The following is a 17,258-nucleotide window of genomic DNA, read 5'->3' on the forward strand; positions in this document are numbered from 1 at the left end:
TAGGAGATACAGAGATTACAGTTACCAGTGCATAGCTCAATCTCGGAAGTTATCCTGCTTAGCAGTTTGAGTTAGAGTGTTGGTGACCTTAAGTCTTGCTTCATTGACTTGTTAGCACAGAAGGCTACTGGGAGTTTTTTCAATGTTGTGTTTAAAGCAGTTACTATGCTTGCAGATGGTTACATTTAAAATGTTCACTAAATATTCACTCAGCAATCTAATGCATGATTTATGTCACGAAACATTTTACATCACGTTCATTAATCTCCATGCAGCTTTCTAATCAAAGTGTCACTTCTCATCACTTCTGTTCTATTCTACATGTGAAGGAAGTGTTTTTTTTAAACTGCACTGACCATCTTGTGCTTACCAGGAACTCAGGTTATACTGTCCCTGTGAAGTATGGAACTGATGTAGCAGTCACTGTCATCTGCAGTATCTGAACATATAATTACACTTTTTAAACATAATTTGATGCTAAATTGGACTGACCCATTAGCTTAGCTTTGGCACAATGTGCAGCCTCCAGCACAATGCTGTCTGTTGAGTTTTTTCCAAAATCGCAGATGGCAATTGTGTATGCCTCTGACCACCGACAACCAGTCTGGGACAAATGCAGCATCCTGTCACTGTGCCAGAAGTTAACACTGGGCATTTTCTATCTGCAGATCATTTGTCTATGATTCAGAGTTCCTGCTGAAAGGTTAGTTTCCTGAATAAGAATCAGAATCAGGTTTAACATCACCGGCGAATGTCGTGAAATTCGTTGTTATACAGTAGCAGTACAAAAATGGAAATTACTGTAACAAGTATATATATATATAATGTTAAATTAAATAAGTAGTGAATAAAAAAAAAGTAATGAGTAATGTTCATGGGTCCAATGTCCATTCAGAAATCTGATGGCAGAGGGGAAGAAGCAGCTAATACTATTTTTGGCTGCTTTCAGAGAATCCTACTCTGTTGAATAACTTCCAACAAAAGATAAGGAGTGGTCCTTGTCGTCCATAGTGACTCTCCCCCTAGGCCGCTCCCATTTTCACTTTCACTCTTCTTTCGCCCACCAGTCCCATGAGCTCTTACCAGTTTATGCGAGACAGGCATTGAGTCCTAAGGATGAGATGTAGTCAGTTCCTTTCCCTCACAGATGCTGCTTAATATGCTGAATTCCTCCTTCAGTTTCAGATTCCCACATCTGTAGTCTCTTGTGTCTTCAGGCAGTAACTGCTTCCTGCCACCCACAACACAATCTCCCTTCTTTAAATAAACAGGAGTTCAAAGCTTATAAAACATTTTTGTATCCCCTCACAGATTTGTTCCTATGTGACCCAGACAGAGTTGCATTATCTAGAAACTCCTTGTTATTCAAACTTTATGCAACCTGTAGGCAACTAAATTAGCCTTTGACAAGAAATAAAACTAGTATCAAGTACTTTTGAAAGACTGTAAGACCATAAGATAAAGGAGCAGAATTAGGCTAATGACCCCTTGAGACTACACCACCATTTCATTATGGCTGATTTATTATCTCTCTCAATCCCGTTCTCCTGCCTTCGCCCTATAACCTTTGACACTCTGCCTAATCAAGAACCTCTCAACCTCTGCTTTAAATATACTCAGTTACTTGGCCTTCACAGTCCATGACAATGAATTTCACAGATTCATTTACCCTCTGGCTAAAGAAATTCCTCCTTTTCGTTAATTCAGCCCTCTATTCTGAGGCTTTGCCCTCTAATCCTAGCTTCACCCACAAAAGGAAACACCTTCCCCACATCCACTCCCTCTAGGCCATTCAATATTCAATAGGCTTCAGTGAGATCCCCTTCATTCTTCTAAACTCCAGCAAGTACAGGCCCAGAGTTTCAAACACTCCTCATATGTTAACTCCTTCATTCTGGTGGTGGACTGGCAGAATAGTGTGAGAACAATCTAAATCTTAATGTGGAAAAGACCAAGGAAATGATTGTGGACTTTAGGAAGGTGCAGCTAAACCCCCCCCCCCCCCCCCCCGCATACATGGCTCCTCCGTAGAGAGAGTTAAGTGCACCAAGCTCCTGGGAGATCAAGTCACAGATGACCTCACCTGGTCCCTCAATATCACTTTCCTTAATAAGAAGGCAAGCAGTGCCTCCACTTTCTGGGGAGATTGAAGCAGGCGAGGCTCCCCTTCCTCTCCCTCATTTAAGCTGAATTTTAAAGGAGCATCATTGAGAGCATCCTGACAAGCTGCATCTCCATCTGGTATGTGAGCAGTAAGGCATCGGACTAGAAGTCCCTATAAAGGACTGTGAAAACGGGCGAGAGGATCATAGGGATCTCCCTATCAACCATCGGGGACATTTATCAGGAGCAGTGCATATGCAGGGCCCTTAGTATTATCAAGTATCACACCCATCTTTTGACATTCTACGGTCAGGCAGGAGATTCTGATGCATAAAGATAAGAAGGGTTGGGATGGGAAACAGCTTCTTCCCACATGCCATTAGGCTTCTGAATTCCCTGCTGCATTGCATTTGAAGTGTCACTGGATAATTTGTACTGTACCTTATAATATTTAATTTATGCATGTTACTTTCTTTATCTATGAATAATTCATTTGTGAATTAATTCTTACATTCCTAAGTTATTGTGTGTATATATGTACTACTGTGCTTTACACCCTGGTCCAGAGAAATGTTGTTTGGTTTGACGGTATACATGTATATAGTTAATGACAATAAACCTGACTTGACTTGACTTCATTCACAGAATCATTCTCGCAAATCTCTTCTGGACTCTCTCCAATGGCAGTACATCTTTTCTTAGGTAAGGGGCCCAAAACTGCTCACAATAATGCAAGTGTGATCTGACCAATGCCTTATAAAGCCTCAGCGTAAAATTTTTGTTCTTATGTTTTTCAGTTCTCTTGAAATGAACGGCAAAATTGCATTTGCCTTCCTTGCCACCTGCAAGTTAACCTTTAGGGCCTCCTGCACGAGGATTCGCTTTGCACCTTTGATTTTTAAATTTTCTCCCCATTTAGAATATAGTGTATGCTTTATTCCTTCCACCAAAGTGCATGACCACATACTTTCTTACATATTCCATCTGCCACTGCTTTACCCATTCTCCCAATCTGACTGAGTCCTTCTACAAACTCCCTGCTTCCTCAACCCTATTTTCCTTTCCATCTATCTTCATACCATCCGCTGACATTTCCCACAAAGCCATCAATTCCATCATCCAAATCATTGGCATATAACATGAAAAGAAGCGATCCCAACATCAACCCCTGCAGAGCACCACTTATCACTGGTAGCCAACAAGAAAGGGCCCCCTTTATTCAAACATTTTGCTTTCTGCCAGTCAGCCAATCTTTTATCCATGCTAGAATCTTTCCTGTAGTGGCACAGGCTCTTATCTTGTTAAGCAGCCTTATGTGGGGCACCTGCTCAAAGGCCTTCTGGAAATCCACATAAGCTGACTCTCCTTTGCCTGTTCTGCCTGTTATTTCCCCAAATAAATCCAACAGATTTGTCAGACAAGGTTTCCCCTTAAAGAAACCATGCTGACTCTGGCCTACTTTATCTTGTGCTTTTAAGTACCCCAAAAGATCATCCTTAATAATGGACTCCAACATCTTCCCAACCACTGCAGTCAGGTTAACTGGTCTATAATTTCCTTTCTTCTTCCTCCGCTTAAAGAGTGGAGTGGCATTTGCAAATTTTTGGTCTTCCAGAACCATTCCAGAATCTAATGATACCTGAAAAATAATTACTAATGCCTCCACAATCACTTTAGCTCTCTCTTTCAGAACCCTAGGTGTAGACCATCTGGTCCAGGTGATTTATTTGCCTTTAGATCTTTCAGCTTCCTGTGCACCTTCTCCTTAGTAATAGCAACTGCATTCACCTCTACCCTCTGACTCTCTCGAAATTCTGGCATACTGCTAGTGTCTTCCACATTGAAGACTGACACAAAATACTTATTAAGTTCATCTGCTATTTCTTTCCAATATCCACTCTCACCTTTCTTTCACACTTTATATATCTGTAAAATCTTTTGGTATCCTCTTTTATATTATTGGCTAACTTAACTTCATATTTCATCTTTTCTCTCCTTATGGTTTGTTTAGTTGCCTTCTGGTGATTTTTAAAAGCTTCTCTATCCTCTAACTTCCAACTAATTTGTGCTAAGTTATATGCCCTCTGTTTTCCTTTTATGCTCTCTTTGATTCCCCTTGTCATCCATGATCTTGCCTTATCATCCCTTTACATTTTCAAATTTACCCTCATGTTGCACTTCAACTCATCCAACCGACTGCAATTTTTTCCTGTCATCTCCCTGTCCTTCCTCACCGTCTCACTACAGATTGCATCTAATTGTATTCCAATTTCCCCAACCCCAGCTTTGTTACACTGGTTCCCACACCACTGGCAAATTAGTTGAAGCACCCCCCCAACAGTTCTAGGAAAGCTGCCCGAAAGGATACTGGTCCCCTTTAGACCATTGTTGTATAAATAAGTTACTAGATTTTGAATATGTTTTATAATTATTCTAATAAGTAATCTGTTGCAATTTCAACAGTCTGTCAGAATTGAATTAGTCCATTGCAGCATGTTCAAATATAAATTAAAAATATGCAGAATGAAACCGCAGTAGGATAAGTGGCATGTTTTGCCCGAAGTTGAGAGTGAAAATAGTTGAAAGACTCTTGGTGTCAACCATCTGTAACTGCTGACACTTTGTTTTTGTAAAATTAATCAAATGCTGATTTATGAAAAATGAAGTAACTTTTAGCATCAGATTTAATATTCATAATTTGCAGTTTTATCTTTTTGTCCTAGATAATGAGACAATGACAATGTTTTTATCCAATGCTGGAGTTGATGGCTATAGTTAAGGGATCTTCCTTTGCATATGAGATAAATGTTTACTGTCAGAAATGAAAAACATTAGTATTTCCAAATGGTGCAACACATCATTGAGAAAAATAATTTTTATTCAAGATAATAAGTTTGGACTTTCCTGGTTTCCCAAAGAGGAGAAAAGGCTGCTCCTAATACTTTTTTTTAGCAATGTATTTTAAAAGAAGAAAACCCAGAAAAGATGATCATGGATTTGAACAGAAGCCAAGGATTTTCTGGCTCTTGAATTGTGAAATCTCATTAAGTGACAGTCTACAGATATACAGGTCCCAGCTGAATGGTAGCTGCCGCTGAGCAATGTCCTTTGTAGCTTCATCAAGCAAAACCACATTACTTTAATTATAGATCATCTCCAGCATCCCAGCTGTTATGGCGATGCCTAGTTTGGTGGAGAGTGGGAGTTCAGAGATAAATGGGGCATTTTAAAGATAACAAAATTGTGTCTGAGATATGCAAAGCAGTTTGTCATGGGAATGTGGAGACAGGTGATATTAGCAACACTGGGCCAATGCTCGCTACCTTTCACAAATCCTACCTGATTCTGTGCTAATAACCTGCTCTAATTTTATGCCCAACTCTATGATTTCTTGGCTTTAATCATGCATGGATATTAAGTAGACCTTTTTGTAACATACAAGATCCTTAACTTTCTTAGCAATTACTAATATTAATATTGAATTAATAGTGAAATGTTACTTTATGGACCATAAATATCCTCAAGACTGTGCCCATCAAAATCTAATCTCATTTGGGGGTTGTGGGGGGGGAGCAGGGTAAGAAGCATCTTATAGAAAGGAAAATTCCTTTGGATTTGGTTGCCTATATTGTCTCTTTAATCTCCTGGTGTTATAGAGCCTAGGACTTGAAGACTTCTAAGTATATATGTCCAAAGCCTCGAACAGGTGGATTAGACAAAGATTTAACAGGGTAGATAAGAAATGGAATGATCACATAATCATCTTGATACAAGTAAAACCCCTGTTTGAATTTTACCACGCCAGTTCATAATATTGTTTACTTTCTGAAAAAAATTCATCCTTAGAAATGATGACTACAAACTAGGATTGACATAAAAATGCAACAGTTGTACTAGTACCCATAGGAGTGGGAAATCTGCCATCCTTACCTGGTTTCACCTCATGTACATCTGTTCTTAGATCCACTCATGTGATTGATTAATAATTGTCCTAAGTGGACAGGCGAGCCACTCAGTTTAATGGTGTTTGAGGATTGGCAATGAATGCTGGTCAGATCTTTGCATGAATGAAAATGAAATTACGTGTTAGTTAACTTTTTAAGAGGTGGGGTCTTAAAAACAAACTACTAATGGATAATTTTAAAACCAGACTTAATTGTAAAATATTTTTACAGGTCTAAGGAAATACCACATCATAAGACAGATACGTATCAAAACTGCAAAAGGGCTGCAGAGTTAAGAATGCTAGAGACAGTGGTATTTGCAACAAGCGATTTTACAGCTGTTAGGAGCCTAAAAGCTGACAAGCTTTGTTTTAAACTATCAATAGATTCCACGGGGCAAATTACGATGGATGTAAATTTTAATTTGCTGTCTTTCGGTACTTCAATGGAGAGGGTGAAACCAAGTTATCAATAGTACATAGTGATATTGATACTATTTATGAAACTGGCATATGCAATGAGATATGGATTAAATATATGGAATTTTCCACCATGGCTCCAGTATTACATGGTAGTAATTGGTTTACCTATGTGATTCACAGCAAGGATCACCTGGACAAAGGGGAATTAAAGGATGATAATGAAGAGAATTCTGCAGCTGAAGTAAACAGCTATTACACAAGTTCTTCACACAACAAACAATTATTTTTCTCACATATTGAATAGTCTGCCATATATAGCTTAGTACAGACAAGTTTTGTATTAACATACTGAATAAGCAAAAAATTCAAATCACAGTTTAACATTCCAAAAATCCCAACATCTGATTAGAAACACAGAAACCCTACAGCACAATACAGGCCCATTGGCCCACAAAGTTGAGCCGAACAAGTCCCTACTTTAGAAATTACTAGGGTTACCCATAGCCCTCTATTTTTCCAAGCTCCATGTACCTATCCACAAGTCTCTTAAAAGACCCTATTGTATCAGCCTCCACCACTGTTGCCAGCAGCCCATTCCACGCACTCACCACTCTCTGCGTAAAAAAAAACTTACCCCTCACATCTCCTCTATACTTACTCCCAAGCACCTTAAACCTGTATCCTCTTGTGGCAACCATTTCAGCCCTGGGAAATAGCCTCTGACTATCCACACGATCAATGCCTCTAATCATCTTATACACCTCTATCATGTCACCTCTCATCCTCTGTCGCTCCAAGGAGAAAAGACCGAGTTCACTCAACCTGTTTTCATAAGGCATGCTCCCCAATCCAGGCAGCATCCTTGTAAATCTCCTCTGCACCCTTTCTATGGTTTCCATATCCTTCCTGTAGTGAGGCGACCAGAACTGAGCACAGTACTCCAAGTGGGGTCTGACCAGGGTCCTGTATAGCTGCAACATTACCTCTCGGCTCCTAAATTCAATTCCACAATTGATGAAGGCCAATGCACTGTATGCCTTCTTAACCACAGAGTCAAGCTGCATAGCAGCTTTGAGTGTCCTATGGACATGGACCCCAAGATCCTTCTGATCCTCCACACTGCCAAGAGTCTCACCATCAATACTATATTCTGCCATCATATTTGACCTATCAAAATGAACCACCTCACACTTATCTGGGTTGAACTCCATCTGCCACTTCTCAGTCCAGTTTTGCATCCTATCAATGTCCTGTTGTAACCTCTGACAGCCCTCCAGACTATCTCCAACACCTGCAACCTTTGCGTCATCAGCAAATTTACTAACCCTTCCCTCCACCTCCTCATCCAGGTCATTTTTAAAAAGGGGTAAGATATAAAAGAAAAATGGAGGAAAATGTAATCTGTATTGTGTCATTCCTTCAGTAAAAATATATTTTTTTAAAAATCACAAAGAGTAGGGGTCCCAGAACAGATTCCCGAGGCACACCACTGGTCATCGGCCTCCATGCAGAAAATGACCCATCTACAACCACTGTTTGCCTTCTTTGGGCAAGCCAGTTCTGGATCCACAAAGCAATGTCCCCTTGCATCCCATGCCTCCTTACTTTCTCAATAAGCCTTGCATGGGGTACCTTATCAAATGTCTTGCTGAAATCAATATACACTACCTCTACTGCTCTTCCATCATCAGTGTGTTTAGTCACATTCTCAAAAAATTAAATCAGGTTTGTAAGGTATGACTTGCCCTTGACAAAGCCATGCTGACTATTCCTAATCATATTATACCTCTCCAAATGTTCATGAATGCTGCCTTCCAGCATCTTCTCCATCAGTAGGGATTAGGAATCCCTGTTCTGTACACATGTATTAGCAGAATAAGTGGTCTCTTAATATCTGACATCTGCTTCTCCATTGGATAAGATCATGGCTGAACTTTTACCTTACCACCATATTTCTGTACTACCCCATAACCCAAAGTATTCTTAATATCTGAAAATGTTTCAATCTCTAATAATTCTTTACAATGTTCCTGTAACGCTTAGCTCACAAATGATTTTTGTTATTGCAGCATTCTCTAATTCTGATACACTGTCTCTTTAACTACTCTGAGGGGAGTCACGCTCAATCTTATGATTCTAAATATACTGGATCTTTAATAAAACAAGGCTGCTGATTGGTGAGTTTAGTCTGCAGTTACTCTGAATGCAAGCAAAGATTTAAAAAGGAAAAATGCTTTCCAATGTCAATGTTTTTAATTTAACTAGAATCAATTAAAATTTTGCCGGTTGGTGGTATAATGGCATCTGTATTGGACTTTGAAGCGAGTGGTCCCGGGTTCGAAGCCAGCCGACCCCTTACATGGTTTACATCCATGCTGGATTAAGCGTCAAGCTAGTAACTCAGCCTCACAAATAACCAGACAAAAAATGCTAAAGAAATGGCAAATTTGCTACCTGATGCGCCACAAGGCACAGAAAGAAACAACAATTAAAACACTAAAAATATGGTTCTTGCAGAATCAATTGGAATTAATTTTGCATAAAACCTGTCCATTGCTTTAGAGCAGGGGTGTCAAACTCATTTTAGGTCACGGGCCGGATTGAGCAAAATGCAGCTTCATGCGGGCCGGATCAGTCGGACGCGTGCGAACGCAGCTTTCGTTGCCTCCGTTTTTTCAGCCTGCTCTCATGTGTCTCAGTATCTGCTATAACTACAAAGTGTTTCACTTTACAAATTCCGTTTCTTATGAAGAAGACTGCCGAATAAACACTAAAAACCCTGAAAACCTGGTACCTGAATAAACTCAGCATTAGCCATATCATACGCCATAGGCGCTTTGATTACTGGGGCCAGCTTTAATAGTAATTAGATATTATCTCGCGGGCCCAAGATAATTCCACCGCGGGCCGGATTTGGCCCGCGGGCCTTGAGTTTGACATATATGCTTTAGAGGAATACATTATTTTACTATTTCCAGATTTAATTTATGGGTAAAAATAACTCAAATTCAAGATTGTAATAGATTCTTCCTTTGACTTTTAAGGAGGACACTCAAAATTGAACAATTCATCAAGAATTCTACAGAATGAGAATACCAGAGGTGAAGGGTATAAAAAATTAAAGTAATGCTGGAAATGAGGACAACCTCAGAGTAAAACATTATCAGTTTAGCTTCACTGAACACAACTGTTCAATGTCTAAGGGTTGAGAGATTGAGGTTCTCAGTGATAAAAAAGCGGAATATTGAAAACACACTGATGTGCTGCATGATTTTTGGGTCGATACTTTCAACTTACTCTTAGGGTTAATTTCATGGATGGCATATATTCAGTAAAAAAAATCAGATGTGGAGAAGATGTTTTTGTTAGTCAGAGAGTCTAGGACCAGAGGACACAACCTCAGAGTAGAAGGTCGCCCCTTTACAGCAGAAATGAGAAGGCATTTCTTTCACCAGAGAGTGGTGAATCTGTGGAATTTATTGCCACAGGTGGGTGTGGAGGACAAGTAATTGAGTATACTTAAAATGGATATTGATAGGTTCTTGTTTAGTAAGGGTGTCAAAGGTCCTGGAGAGCAGGTGGGAGAATAGGAGTGAGATGGAAAATAAATCTGCCGTGGTGGAGGAGACTTGATGGGCAAAATGGCTTCAATTTGTTTTTATGCCTTCAAAGTTAAAAGTATATTAATTATCAAAGTACATACATATGTATCACAAACTGAGGTTCATTTCCTTGCAGGCATACATAATAAGTCTAAGAAACGCAATAGAATCAGTGAAAAATTGCACCCAATAGGATGGATGAGCAACCAATATCCATAGACGAGAAACTGTGCAAATACAAAAGACAAATTATAATAATAAATAAATAAGCAATAAATATCGAGAGCATGAGATGAAGAGTCCTTGAAAGTGAGTCATAGAACATAGAAATCTACAGCACATTGCAGGCCCTTTGGCTCGCAATGTTGTGCCAACCATGTAACTGACTCTAGAAGCTGCCTAGAATTTCCCTACTGCATAGCCCTCTATTTTTCTAAGCTCCAGATACCCATCTAGAAGTCTCTTAAAAGACCCTATTGTATCCGCCTCCACCTCCATCGCTGGCAGTGCATTCCATGTACCCATCACTCTCTGTGTGAAAATCTTACTCTGACATCTCCCTTGTAACTACTTCTAAGCACCTTAAAACTATGCCTTCTCATGTTAACTAGTTCAGCCCTGGGAAAAAGCCTCTAGCTATCCACATGTGCGGTGCCTCTTATCATCTCATACACCTCTATCAGGTCACTTCTCATTCTCCATTGCTTCAAGGAAAAAAGCCCAATTTCACTCAATTTATTCTCAAAAGGCATGCTCTCCAAATCCAGGCCACGTCCTTGTAAACCTCATCTGCCCTCTCTCTATTATATCCACTTCCTTGCTGTAGTGAGATGAACAGAACTGAACACAGTACTCCAAGTGGGGTCTAACTAAGGTCTTATATAGCTGTAACATTATCTCATGGCTCTTGAACTCAGTCCCATGGTTGATGAAGGCCAACAAACCGTACGCCTTCGTAACAACACTGTCAACCTGCACAGCAGCTTTGAGTGTCCTATGGACTTGGACCCCATGATCTTTCTGATCCTCCATACTGCCATGAGTCTTACCATTATTGGAATTATTCTGTCTTCAAATTTGACCTACTGAAATGAACCACTTCACAGTTGTCTGGGTTGAACTCCATCTGCCACTTCTCAGCCCAGTTCTGCATCCTATCAATGTTGCACTGTAACCTTTGACAACCCTCCAGACTATCCACAACACCCCAAGTTCTGTGTCATCAGCAAACTTACTAACCTACCCTTCTGCTTCCTCATCCATTTCATCTATAAAAATCACAAAGAGGAGGGATCCCAGAACAGATTCCTGTGGAACACCACTGGTCACCGACCTCCATGCAGAATATGAACCATCCACAACCACTCTTTGCCTTCTGTGGGCAAGCCAGTTCTGGATCCACAAAGCAAGGCCTCCTTGGATCCCATGCCTCATTACTTTCTGAATGAGCCTTGCATGGAGAACCTTACCAAATGCCTTACTGAGTTCCATATATACTACATCCACTGTTCTACCATCATCCATACGTTGTGGGAACAGTTCACTGATGGGACAAGTGACTTTGATTGAAGGTATCCCCATTGGTTCAAGAGCCTGACGTTTTAGGGGTAATAAATATTTCTGTGGGTGTGGGTCCTGAGGCACTTGTACCTTATATTTGACGGTGGCAGTGAGCAAAGAGTAAGGCCTAGGTAGTGGCGGTCGTGATGATGGATGCTGCTTTCCTGTGACGACACATCAATGGTTAGGAGGATTTTACTTGTGATGTACGGGGCCGAATCTACTATCTTTTGTCGTATTTTCCACTCAAAGACATTGGTATTCCCATACCAGGTCGCAATGCAGCCAGTCAAACACTTTCCAGCTCATGTCTGTAGAAGTTTGCCAAAGTTTTTGATGATATGCCTAATCTTGGCAGACTCCTGAGGAAGTAGAGGCACTGTTGTGCTTTCTTCACAATTATATTTATATGGTGGGTCCAGGATAGTTTCTCTGAGATGGTGACATCCAGGATTTTAAAGTTACTGACCTTCTCTATTTCTGGTCCTCCGATGAGTGCTAGCTCATGGACCTCTGGTTTCCCTCTCCTGAAGTCTACAATCAGTTCCTTGGTCTTATTGACATTGAGTGAGAGGTTGTTGCTATTACACCACTCAGCCAAATTTTCAGTCTCCCTCCTGCATGTTGATTCATCAACAGTGGTGTCATCAGCATCTTGTATATGGCGTTGGAGCTGTACTTAGCCACATTTAAGATAGCAGTAAACTATAGTCACACAAAAAAATATCATCCAATTCCCTAAGTCTATGAATATGGCAGCAGTCTGCAGCTGAACACAATACAGCTTGTTTTCTGCCAAGCGGACACTGGGGGGCAGCACCGAATCCAGCATGGATTCCACGTTTTAGATGACCTGCCGAATTTTTGCAAACTTCTCAGAAAGTAGAGATGCCATACTTTCTTTGTAATGGCACCTCCGTGCTGGACCCAGGATGGATCCTCTGAGATGATAACACTGAAAAATTAAAGTTGTTGATCCTCTCCACCTCTGATTCGCCCCGAGGACTGGCTCATGGACCTCCGGTCTCCTCCTCTTGAAGTCAATAGTCAGCTTCTTTGTCTTGCTGATATTGAGTGAGACGTTGTTGTCGTGGCACCAGTCAGACAGATTTTCAATCTCCCTCTGATGTGCTGATTTGTCACCACCTTTGCTTTGCCCAATGACAGCAATGTTGTCAGCAAACTTAAATATGACATTGCGGCTGTGCTTAATTATGCTATGCCATCTCATCATTCTTCATTGCAGTTTGTTCTATCCTTTATGAATCAAATCAGTGCTGATTCTTTCTAAGCCTTATTGAAAATTCTTACTTGTATGTCCTTGTCTCTACTGCCTAATGCATGCTATTATAACCACCATCTCAGAGTTTTCATTCCACTGACAGGCCACTCATAAAACTCCCCATTTTCCAATCCTACATCTTTGTTGGTTTGGACTCATGATTTTTCTTATGTCTAGGTGAACACCTTTGGACATTTTAAATTTGTTTAGCACTACAAGTTGTAAAATTAAAAACAAGAATCTAACTTTCTACAAAATTAATAACAACAGTTCTTTTGTATTCCAGAGAAAATTGGTGTGCTCAATATTACATCTTTCCTTCTACTGTGCCCTGTGGAATAGTTTTGGCACTTTGTATTTTTAACATCTCATCATGTTTTATTTTTGAATTTAATCCAATATAATCAAAAAGTTAATTATTGCATTTATAGCTTTTGAGACGGTTCTCCAGTTTTGCTTGTTGTTGGGTGTGAACACAGGTGGTAAGGAAATCACTACGTAAAAAGAAACTCATTAACTGACACAGTAGTCGAATAATAGTACCTCTGGGCTTCAGTCCATATTCTGTTTTTGCAAGTAAAACTTGCAACAGTAATAAGGGAGTTTCACCTGCAGGAGGGATTATTTCTGAATGAATTCAATTGCTTTGTGCAGGCTCTGTTGTAAATTTTATTAAAGGTGAACCGCTGTACTGATGGGATCTAAAGAGATGGCTAATATCTGAATTTAAGATGTGTGTGAATATTTGCATAAATTGAACAAATAATCTAGGTAATTTACATTTAGGCTGTAAAGAGGAAACCTGGAAAGAATGTTGTGAACGAATGGTCTGTATAAGTTGTCCAGTTAACTGCTTAAATCGGTAAGGTGGCAGCATGCTTGGGCATGCAGCCTCTATGGAGCCAACCAAAGGTATTATTGTCTTTTTTAAGCATGTTATTCACAATTGCAAGACCCTGCTTTATGTTAAGAATTTAAAGTACTGCAGGTCTACCCCATCAACATTGCTCATTGGCAGAGAAACTGAAGGAGCTGGACTGAATTCAGATTGTGCTATGGCCTGATCAGAGAGGTTCATCAGTCACTGAAGGTGAATGAGCAAGTGCAGCAGGCAGTGAAGAAGGCTAATGGAATTTTGGCCTTTATTACAAAGGGAATTGAGTACAAGAGCAAGGAAATCCTTTTGCATTTGTACAGGGCCCTGGTGAGACCACACCTGGAGTATTGTGTACAGTTTTGGTCTCCAGGGTTAAGGAAGGACATCCTGGCTGTAGAGGAAGTGCAGCGTAGATTCACAAGGTTAATTCCTGGGATGTCTGGACTGTCTTACGCAGAGAGGTTAGAGAGACTGGGCTTGTACACGCTGGGATTAAGGAGATTGAGAGGGGATCTGATTGCAACATATACGATTATTAAGGGATTGGACAAGATAGAGGCAGGAAATATGTTCCAGATGCTGGGAGAGTCCAGTACCAGAGGGCATGGTTTGAGAATAAGGGGTAGGTCATTTAGGACAGAGTTAAGGAAAAACTTCTTCTCCCAGAGAGTTGTGGGGGTCTGGAATGCACTGCCTCGGAAGGCAGTGGAGGCCAATTCTCTGGATGCTTTCAAGAAGGAGCTAGATAGGTATCTTATGGATAGGGGAATCAAAGGATATGGGGACAAGGCAGGAACCAGGTATTGATAGTAGATGATCAGCCATGATCTCAGAATGGCGGTGCAGGCTCGAAGGGCCGAATGGTCTACTTCTGCACCTATTGTCTATTGTATCTCAGTCTGTGCACAGAGGCTCTGTGCAGTCTCACAGTGAGTGATTGTGTTACTTGCTTTCCTAGTGATCCTGTTGGACATTGGTACTGTGGAATGCTGCAAGTCTGGTTGACGGGATTGTTGGTGGGGGAGCTGCGTGGCGAGGGCGAGACCTCATGCCGTGTGTCACCTGTTTGCAGCTGTCCAGGAGAGAGGCGTTAGAGTCGGTGCCTGGGGACAGTGTGGCACCGTGTCCATGCTGGTGCCAGTGCTGCCCTCTAGTGTTTGTTCAGTGGAAGTCAAGCTGAATTGTGGTCATCTGCTTGCTCTTGCTGACAACATTCATGGACTCAGGGACTGGGGTGATACTATATATTTTTGTGGGACTGTATGTTTACTGCTGTCTTATATGTGGTATATGTACCTTGTGCTGTGTATGACTGTTGGTACTGTGTTTTACACCTTGGCACCGGAGAAACGCTGTTTCATTTGGCTGCATTCAAGGGTATTCATGTATAGTTGAATGACAATAAAACTTGAACTTAAACTTAATCTTTGCCAGCAGCACAGTAATTAAAAAAAGTAGCTATGTAAAGCATATATCTCACAAATTTATATAATTAAATCTTTAATACTTTTTGTCTATTTTTCTTCATTGAACACCACGTCATTTTTTATCCAGTCTTGCAGAAACTGATTATTAGTTTTCATTAAAGTAACTGTTATAATTAGTCAATATCGTTGTGGTCACGAGCTCATTTCAGACATCAAGTAAAAAAGAATTAAAAAGGAAAATAGAAGGAAGAAGGATTGCATTGAGTTAGAATGAATGACTCATGCAGCAATCCACCCACTCTCCTTTGTGGCAGGCTTGGGAACATTTCATTATTTTGCAGAAAGAAGGTTATAATTTGTATTCTGTTTGTAGCTGTTTTCTATTTCTGGTCCATGATAATTTTACTTCTATAAGCTAAGCTAATTTTTTTTTTTGGTTGAGTGTGAATAAAATGTAATGCTAGAGTCAAACATATAAATACTTCAGTTCTCTACATTTTACATGAATATAATTTCTCATTTATCATTACTCTTAATCCTCTCATAATAATCTTCCCCAAATATATTCAGATTTGCTCCTTAAAGCACCATGAGAGCAAAGTGTAATACACGTTGCATATTTGTGTTCTAGTTTCTTCTCTTTCCACCCACTGTCATACCACCCACTGCTTTCCACTTGAAAAATCATACTCTGGAATGCTTTTTGAAAAAGTCTATACATATTCAATACTGTAATTTATTTCCCTGACATTAGTCTCTCAAGGCTTAGATACTACATTGACTGAGTATAAAAATGGTTACTGGATTTAATGCAAGTTTCACTTTGCAAAGCAGATGACAGTGCCATGTCACTGCATAAATTGTGCACTGTAAAGTAAGAATTGTTTTGTTTCATTTTTGAGTTTTGTCCAAGATGATGGAGAACTGAGATGTTTTCCATGTGGGGGGGGGGGGTGTATTTGAAAACTTTATTTGCTAACTGCATTGCTTCGTATTTGTTGGCCTCCATCAGCAATTGGTGGATCTAAAATAAATTGCATGTTAGTGTGAGAAAACCATTTTCAGGGATTGGGTTTCTCCTTGTTGGAATCATGGTCCACTGTCCCTTTAGATTCCTTCTTCTTCACCCCTTTACCTCTTAGGCCTATCCCCCCAGCTTCTTGTTTCCTGTCCCCTCCCCCAGCTGGTCTCACCAATCACCTGCCAGCTTGTACTCTTTCTCTCCCGCCCCCCCCCCCCCCCCCCAAGTTCTTATTCTGGCTTCTGCCATCTCCATTTACAGTCCCGATGAAGGATCTCGGCCCAAGATCTCCACTGTTTATTCCTCTCTGTAGATGCTGTCTGACTTGCAGAGTTCCTCCAGCATTTTGTGTGTGTTGCTCAATATTTCCAGTATGTGCAAAATCTCTTGTGTTTATCAATAAACAAGATGCAAACTGCAGGTATGATGAACTCCTCTTGGTGAATACCTTACCTTGGCCTTTCAAGCAAGTGGAACTCTGAGTAACATTAAACACCAGTAACGTCATCTTTTCCTGGGGGACATCAGATTCTTTTGCACATCCTTTTAAGTGGACATAAAACAGCACTGGCAGACATGGGTAAAGAGATGGCCAAACTGCTGTCTTAAGCGGCACATGTGCATCCTGTTTTTTTTTTGTTGAAATGCAAAGCAAAAAATGATTTGCTGGCAAATACTCAAAAAATAGAACATGGCTGTCATAAAGATTTTTTTTCATAATAAAATGATTGCCTGGAGGAAGCATTTCAGGCTGTGTTGTAAATGTGAATGCCTCATAGTTGGCATTTTGTTCAGCATCTTACAACTCACTGAAAGCAGATGTCAGTCTGAAACTGAAAAGGAAACTTGGATTTGGGATAAAGCTTGCTGGCTGTTATTTGAAGACTAATTATTAAAACATATTTCCCTTCCAGAAAGACTATTGGGACGTAAACAACTCTTACTGAAACTAGAATGTTTTCGTTTGCCGGATCTGCTGACTAGAATTTTGTGTATGTTCATGATCAGAAGGATAGTGAC

This window comes from Hemitrygon akajei, chromosome 15 (assembly GCF_048418815.1).
Source record: "Hemitrygon akajei chromosome 15, sHemAka1.3, whole genome shotgun sequence".
Classification (NCBI taxonomy): Eukaryota; Metazoa; Chordata; class Chondrichthyes; order Myliobatiformes; family Dasyatidae; genus Hemitrygon; species Hemitrygon akajei.